This window comes from Mytilus galloprovincialis, chromosome 2 (genome assembly GCF_965363235.1).
Source record: "Mytilus galloprovincialis chromosome 2, xbMytGall1.hap1.1, whole genome shotgun sequence".
NCBI lineage: Eukaryota > Metazoa > Mollusca > Bivalvia > Mytilida > Mytilidae > Mytilus > Mytilus galloprovincialis.
In genome coordinates, this window is record NC_134839.1 from 753,906 (window position 1) to 763,152 (window position 9,247).

Here is a 9,247-nt window from a genome sequence, read left to right on the forward strand (position 1 = left end):
ACATTAGAACTATTCTTTTTTCACTGCCGGTTAATTTTCTAAAATGTTTGAGAGATTATGCACTTGACAAAGGAGGTACTAATACATTTTCTCCAATATACAGACTTGTCAGTATAATTTGTGATGTAGCTCTTTTCCGTCTCTTTAAACCAGTAAGATCGGAACCTTTACATGAGGAAAAGAGGAAATTCCTTCCTGTTCACTTTAACAATAGAGGAATTGATGCAATCAACATCAGCAACGTTCTACATCACAAGGAGGTTACATCTAAAATTCCTATTTATTTTCAAAATCAGTCTGTTCCTATTGTATCCTACAGTTACAGCAAAACCATTGCACCCAAAATATTTAACTATAAACAAGCATTACAGGACCTTGATTTAGAACAATACCTAACTAAACCTCTGACATGTGACTGTTCCAACTCGCCTTACAATTACAGCCCCTCTGGCCATGTTATTACTGGGGATCTAAACATAATTCAACATGAAAATCTCCGAAAGGTGATTTCTCGTGGTCCTAAGTTTAGAGAACCCCAACACATCAATTGGAACCATAACTTCAAAATAATTATGGATTCCATTGAGAACTACGCCAGAACATGGGCTAAGCGAGAAGAAGTGCAACTGGACACTTTGTCAGAATGGGTCAAAACAATCAGGTCTCTGATAAAACGTCGCATTCATAAGTTGAAAAGCTGTGTGAATGATCGACCTAAGTCCATTTTCAGTGACAAAGAGGCTGTGAAATGTCTATCATCTCTTCAAGATAAGTATGTTGTTGTTCCTGCGGACAAAGCTTCAAATAATATTGTCTTTGTATGTAAATCGTATTACTACGAGTGTCTTATAAAAGAATTAGGAATAAATGAACACTCAGGTAATCCCACATACAAAAACATATCATTTGACAAGGATGAGATTTTGGCGAATCATAAGTCCTTCATGGCTTCTATGAAAATTGCATTGAACAACAAATCGGAGGACTTACCTTGTTTGTATTGGATACCTAAACTTCACAAAATTCCGTACAAACAACGGTACATTGCCGGCTCATCTGCTTGTTCTACTAAAGAATTGTCCATTAGATTGACTAAAATTCTGTCCGCAGTTAAAGATGGTCTTCAGATATACTGTGAAACTTTTTACTCACGTAATGGTATTAACCATATGTGGATTCTGAAAAACTCTAAAGAACTTCTGGATAATTTTAAATCTCGGTCTTTTTCTGAAATTAGTTCTATTAAAACTTTTGATTTTTCAACCTTGTATACAACCATTCCCCATGTGAAATTGAAAACCCGTCTAAAAGAAATAATTCACAATGCTTTTCATCATAAAAATGGTAGCATACGCTATAAATTTATCACTTTGGGATACCATAAGGCATATTTTATTAATAAGGAACAAAAGGGTAAAACAAACTACACGGAGGAACAAGTGATCAGTATGCTGGAGTTTCTTATTGACAACATATTTGTTGAATTTGGAGGTAGACTTTTTCAACAAATTGTCGGCATTCCTATGGGAACGAACTGTGCGCCTCTCCTTGCCGACCTCTTCTTATTTTCATATGAATCGGAGTTCCTTCAGACACTTGTCAAAAACAAGAAGATCAAAGAAGCCAGGTTATTTAATTTCACTTTCAGATATATTGATGATGTTCTTTCCATTAACAATCCGAACTTTTCTGATTGCATGGATTCCATTAATATACCCACCAAAACTAGAAATTAAAGAGACCACAGACACGGCTTCCTCTGCCTCATTTTTAGACTTATACCTCGAATTTGACATACACAGTCATCTCAGTACCAGAATCTATGACAAACGAGACGATTTTAATTTTGAAATTATCAATTTCCCCCACCTTAGTAGTAATATACCAACTTCACCTGCATATGGAATATACATTTCCCAACTTATTAGGTATTCAAGAGCTTGCAGCTCCTATTCAGACTTTGTAAAACGTCACCAGTGTCTGAGCAGAAAATTGATGAACCAGGGGTATGTCAAAGAACGTCTCGTCCTTTTTCTAAAAAAGTTCATCGGAAGATACCCAGAACTTGTTGATAAATATTCCGTATCAACTTCACAAATAATACAAGATGGTCTTGAAGTATAGATTTTGCGTACTGACGTTTGTTATCATCCTAATTACGTATTATAGTATTCTTTTATATGTCTTTTTTAGATATTCATTTGAAGTGACTCTGTGGTTACGTAAAACAACATACTTTGAACGGCAAAATTATTTCATTTATTGATATTACTTTTACTTAAGGATCTTGACATACTATGAATGACTAAACTATTTTATTCAATAAGACTACTTTTTCTGTTTAGTCTGTTTTTTATGATATACATTTGACGTGAAACTGTACTTATGTATTCCGTCATACTTTGAACCACACCATTATTTTATTTATTATTATTACTTTTACTGTTAAATCTGGTTTTTGTTATATCTACTTTACGTGAGTCTGCATTTATGTATGCCGTCATACGACAAAATTATTTTTATGTCTACCTGTGCGAATTTCAAACGCGCAATTTTACACCAGTAATGAAAACCTTCTATCATTTATGGGTAGACTTTACATAGATAAATTCAGCCGTATTTGACGTGAAACTGTACTTATGTGTCCCGTCATACTCTGAACCACACCATTATTTTATTTATTATTTTTACTGTAAGTCTGTTTTTTGTTATATCTACTTTACGTGAATCTGCATTTATGTATGCCGTCATACGACAAAATTATTTTTATGTGTACCTGTGCGAATTTCAAACGCGCAATTTTACACCAGTAATGAAAACCTTCTTTCATTTATGGGTAGACTTTACATAGATAAATTCAGCCGTATAAGAAAAGCAAAATGAGAATGTTAAATTTGATGTATGCCTTTTTGTGCTACTTTCTTACATTTGTTGTTTATGTAGTGATATTAAGATGATAACACAATATTGACTGTTGTACCCCTATTTTTGACATTTTTACTCTTTGCATATGTTTGTTTTGTTCATGCATCGTTGACAATGTAATGGAATTTGATGCGACTGTCATACAAGTGAGAGGTTTAGCTAGCTATAAAACCAGGTTCAATCCACCATTTTCTACATTAGAAAATGCCTGTACCAAGTCAGGAATATGACAGTTGTTATCCATTCGTTTGATGGGTTTGGACTTTTGATTTTGCCTTTTGATTTTTGATTTTCCTTTTTGAATTTTCCTCGGAGTTTAGTATTTTTGTGTTTTTACTTTTTACCCATCTATGAAAATCTTGATGTATGCATCAATGTATTGGCATATACAATAAACTCGTTTGAAACGATTTTAAAAATTTCAAGCGCCAATCAATTCAAATGAAGATCTCCTCTAAAATTGTCTCCCTTTATTTAAACGGGAAATCATATTGAAAACGAAAGTAATCGTTACCGTGTTTTTTACCAAACAGAAAAAAATAAGATCAGAAGAAAACATAGGAAGGTTAGTTACATGAATTTTACGTATAGATCGTCCTCTAAAATTGGCCGAGGCTAGACCATAAAGTAGTTAAATTATGTTTTTGTTTATGTCAATCATATATTAAAGAAATTTTATTTGATCTAACTAGTATGGTGTCCTACAATGTACTATATTTGTCAAAATTAAATATTTGTCATGTATTGTATTAAAATTTTGTAATATGACCAAAATATGTTTTTAATATTATAGATACATTTGATAAATAAAAAAAGGTAAACATACACGAAGAACATTTCGCTTTCAGAATACGTAAATAAATTTCATTAACTTTATAACTGGGGAACAAATTGAGAATTTAAAAAAAAATTAAAATTTGTATAGGAAAAAAGCAATATAACAAAAGTACCGAACATGAGGGAAAATTCAAATCTGAAAGTCCCTTATCATATGGCAAAATCTCAAGCTCGAACACATCAAACGAATAGAAAAAATGGCATATTGCTCACTTGCAACAAACAGTCTTCAACAGCAGAATTATTCAAGCTATAAAAAAGATCTGATCTATTAAAGTTTTTAACAATGTACCTTCCTATGCAGGGGAAAGGTGTTGAAATATAGACAAAACGGGAACTTTTAAAATGATGATCAATACAAACTTAAAACATATCAAATTTCAATTATTTTTCAGAGTTCACAGAACAGACAGGAACTACACAATTTTGTAATTGCACTTACCGAAACCAACAGAAGAGTCAGGAATATTGCAGAAAATGTAAAATCACAAAAATATTGAACTCAGAGGAAAATCTAATCGAAAAGTCCCTAATCACATGGCAAAATCACATAACAAAACACATCAAAAACGAATGGACAACAACTGTCATATTCCTGACTTGGTACAGGCATTTTCAAATGTAGAAAAAGCACGTATCTGCGACTTAAACATGATTTTTACGTTAGTTCTTATTACACTTTATTCAATCGAGAATTCACGTTAATTTATTTCATGAAGAAATTCAAGTACTTTTACTAACACATAAGGCATAAAACACTATATTTTGTTTATTTTACAGTATGGCAGATAGTACATTTTGTGTCGCTTGTCAACTTAGCGATGAACACATAAAAGCCGAATTTTGGTGCAGAGATTGCTGTGAACTTGTTTGTAAAACATGTGCAAGAGTTCACGAAAGGATGTCCCGCCTCACATAGTAGTACCAATGACAGAGATACTACAACCTATTTCCTCGCTTCTTAAGTTGTCCAAAAGCTGCGAAAATCATCCAGATCAAACGATTGCACTGTTCTGTTGTCAACATGATAAGACGATTTGTGTTTCGTGTAAACGTTCGTATCATCAACACTGCAAACCCATCATTCCAATTGAAAAAGCTGCAAAGGGTGTTAAAGATGGCACCGCTATTTCAGACCTAGAGAGAAGAATGGACAACCTAAGTCATGTAATGGAAAACATAATGAGACAAAATGAAACAACACTTGAAGATTTGAGGAAAAGTCGAAACAACATCAAGAAAAGAGTGTCGGAAATTAAACAGTCAGTTATTGCTCATTTAGATAAGTTAGAAGCAGATATACATGCAGACATTGATGATAAGTATACACAGTGTTATGAGACAATATCCCGAAACAAAGATAACGCCCATGACAGCTCTGAATCATTGTCTACATGGAAAAGAGATCTTAAATCACTGAAGCAGCATACATCTGATAAACATTTTTTCCAGGTAGTAAAATTTCTGGATTCAAAAACATACGACAAAGAACTGGAAATCAGAGATATTCAAGCAACAACAGTTCCGACACTTACTTATCATCCCCCCAATTCAGAGTCAAGAATGAAAAAGTGTTATCAAGACTTGGGCACAATAAATATAGAAAATGTGCCAGTAATAATGCCTGTTTTAGAAATGGACCAACAATGTCAGTTTTTGGTCAGAAACCAGAGAGAATTGTCGTTGACAAATTCATTCCAGTTCAGAAATTAAGTAAATATGTGGGTTCTATTTTTAGAGGTTGCATTATTCCTGGTAATAGGTTAATCCTTAGTCTGTTTTTAGGGAAATTTTTATTCATTTGTGAACTTGATGGATCCACTATAAAAGAAATTACACTTGAATATCCAGCAGCTCGTGTTACTCTTTAAGACAACAACCATGCTTTATTATGTTTCGGAAATGAAAGTTTTCAGAAAATCAACCTGACAACATTTAAGATCGGTAAGAAAATAAAAGTTGGAGGACAATGTGAAGGAATCACTAGTATGAAGGATAGGATCTGGGTCAGAAATCACCCCAACACTCTAACTAAAGTTGACATAAAGGGTAAAGTTATTGATACAATACATTTAACATTTGATCCGCTTGATATATGTGCCAATAAAGATGGTGATGTATTTTGTACAGACCTCGAGAGTAATAAAGTCTACGCAGTTACTTCGGATGGAAACGAAACGGAGATATACAACAGATTCGATTTGAAAAGTGCTACGGGTGTGGCTGTAGATGACCGTGGTTATGTGTATGTAGCAGGGAAAGAATCAAACAATATATATAAAATATCAATTGATGAACAGGATCATGATATTGTCTTGACAGCAGACAATGGTATCCAAAATCCAACCGGTTTATCTTACAACTTTGATACGAGAGAACTGTTAGTTGTGAACAAATATGGTTTTACAGTCAATATTTATAAAACACAATAATGGAACAGTGTCTAAATCTGAACCCAACTGCTGTATCATCATTTATATAAAATACCTTTCAGGACGAATTGTTTGAAATAATCAATATATATTCATATATAAGAAAATAATAAGGCTGAAAATGCACCAAACATTTATATTCAATATTAATATTTCATATTATGTCTATTACAACATCAAATTGTTCAAAAATGTTCGCCATAGTATCCTACCGGTTTCGCTGTAATCATGGATATTCATGGATATTCATGGATATTCATGGGTATGGTTAGTAGCAACGTCATCCGGGCTAACGTCTATCGTTATTTAATCCTCAATGTCATACTATAGTATGTACAACGTGGGTACTGCAAGCGAAAGAGAAAGTACGCAATTATAAAGAAAAGAAATGCCTTCTGGATTTTCATTTCCTCTATTTAATTTAGGACGGTATTTCTTAATGACAAACTTTTCTTTTTTGATTCTAATTGGTTCCGTTGTATTATCTGAACACTGATAAAACGGAAAAATAAAAGAAATTTGGATGATTTGATCCAGTCAACCAAAGTTACAAAAATGTGGAGGACCAAATTGTTTATACTTATCTGAAGGAACTGAATTCATTTTTAAATCCGGACATATTCTATAATCAAGAACAGTTTTACATGTGCATCGGAAAATCTTCTTTGCATCATTTGCATTGGTTTCAAGAAAATTATATTGAAAAAACTTGCAACACCATTAGAAAACGAATGACAGTACATTGACAACAAATCCTAGTCCCAAGTACAAGAACATCCCACACGCTGGATCAAATCATCCAATTATCTTTATTTGTCCATTTTATACCAAAGTTATAACTTAATACACCAGACACGGGTTTCGTCTACATAAGACGTATCAGTGACGCTCAGATCAAAATAGTTAAGCCAAACGAGTACCAAGTTGTAGAGCATTGAGGACCAAAAATTCCAAAAAGTTGTGCCACATACGGCTAAGGTAATCTATGCCTGGGATAAGAAACGTATTAGTATTTCGAAAAATTCATACTCATGTAAACAGAAAATTATTACAATGACCACAAAATTGATATGCATATTAACACCGATGTGCTGACTACTGGGTTGGTAATACGCTCGGGGACGAAACGTTCACCAGCAGTGGCATCGACCCAGTATTATTAATATTTATCAAAGGTACCAGGATTGTAGTTTAGTACGCCAGACGACCATTTCGTCTACATAAGACTCATCGTTGACGCACAGATCAGAATAGTTATAAATGCACTCGAGGACCCAAAATTCCAAAAAAGTTGTGGCACATACGGCTAAGGCGATCAATGCCTGGGATAAGAAAATCCTTAGTTTTTCGAAAAATTCATACTTTTGTAAACAGACATTTATAAAATGACGACATAACAGATCTGTCACGAACCACCTGTTCTGGTTTTTTATATGCCCAAAAGCCTTGAAAACTTGCTGGTTAGAGCTGATTTATCCCTTAAAACAGACTCTTCGTCTTTAGGTTCTTACAAGGGAGCGGCAAAAACCATGTCTGACTTGCAAACAGATACTGAATACCCAAACTTTTAGCAGTCACTCCTCTGGTACAGATTACACCATATTTTGTAATGTTAATCTGAATTGCAAGACTAAAATTGCTGTGTATCTTCTTCCGTGTAAATGTGGTATAAAGTATGTTGGCGAGTCAAAGCCATTTCTCAAACGAATGAATGGCCCTTAGCGACAATGAATGCAAGCCAGAACTTCCTCTCAGTCGACATTTGATATCCCCTGGCTACACTAAGGCAGATCTCAGTCGACTGACCATTACAATCACAGACCAAACCGCCCCTGCTTGGTCTAGGGAGGATAGACTAAATCGAGAAAAATTTTGTTAGGTAAATTAAAAAATTTGGCTTCAAATGTGGTGAATGAAAAGGCGTAGTTCTAATTCACTCAGTGTTTTTTTCATTTTGGGTTATATTATATATTGCTACACAGTCTCTGTTGCTATTTCTTTACTTTTCTCAATTCTAAAAGTATTGAATTATACAAGATTGAATCCCAGGCTTCTTTTCAATTGGGATGTACAAGTACGAAGTCACGTTCAATTATTCTACCTGTGTCAAAAACTATAATTAGCAAACTTTTATTTATTTGGAATGTTTAGATACGCAGCTTCTGTTGTAATTACTTTACCGTTGTCAAATTTGCAATATTGTACCAGTTTAAACGATCAGCGCTGTTCATTGGGAATGTATTTTCATGCAATCGTTGTTGTAACATCTTAACTGTCGTCATTTTGAAATTTTAGAAGTGTTGCAGTTCATATCGCACATTACTTTTTTGTTAAGCATATCTATGCCGTCACTGTTGAAAATAGCTATAAAATATATGTCATTTTTGAAATTTATTAGAATTTTACAAGCGTTTTTGTGTTCTGGTTTAATTGTTTTTATTGTATTAATTCTAAGATCGAATAGTTAAATCATAATAGATTGATTGGATTCATTTTACATCATACTCATACTTATGAAGGTTATCTGTTATCCTAAATATTTATAGATATTAAAATAAACAAATTAAACCTCTTTATAACAATTTAAACAACATGTAAAGGTACTTTTGAATTAATATTTTTGTTTATATTCATTAAATAAAAAGTAGTGAAATCAGAAAAAAATCTACAATGAAAACATTTGTCAGTAGGAAAGTTGCTTCTCTTAAAATATTTGTGATTCATTTTATAAAAGTTGCAATAATATGAATGTAATACAATTAGAAAAAATAGAACATTCCAATGTGTCCATCAGTGCTTTGTTTTTCATGATATGAACTATCATAGTACTATCCATTATGTTTATCGAAATAATGCTTATGTTTTATGCATTAGTGCCTTTTTTCTCATACGATTTTTTGTTACATGTACATTATATTTATTAGTATTCTAATTCAAAAGTGTGTTTTTAATTCAGTACTGATTTAGAAATAAAACATGTGTTATCATTATATGGTATTTGTCTTTTTATTAAAGTTTGAAAAATTCCGTATTCTACTTGTCAGCTCTAATAG

The 9,247-nt window shown here is 33.0% G+C and overlaps 1 long non-coding RNA gene across 1 annotated transcript; it reads left to right on the forward strand.

Moving 5' to 3' along the window:
* Positions 1 to 3,331: 3,331 nt before the first annotated feature.
* Positions 3,332 to 6,258, forward strand: LOC143062633 (uncharacterized). The gene is made up of 2 exons (XR_012974798.1): positions 3,332 to 3,490; positions 4,158 to 6,258. It is a non-coding gene; the product is annotated as an uncharacterized LOC143062633 (long non-coding RNA).
* Positions 6,259 to 9,247: the final 2,989 nt, after the last annotated feature.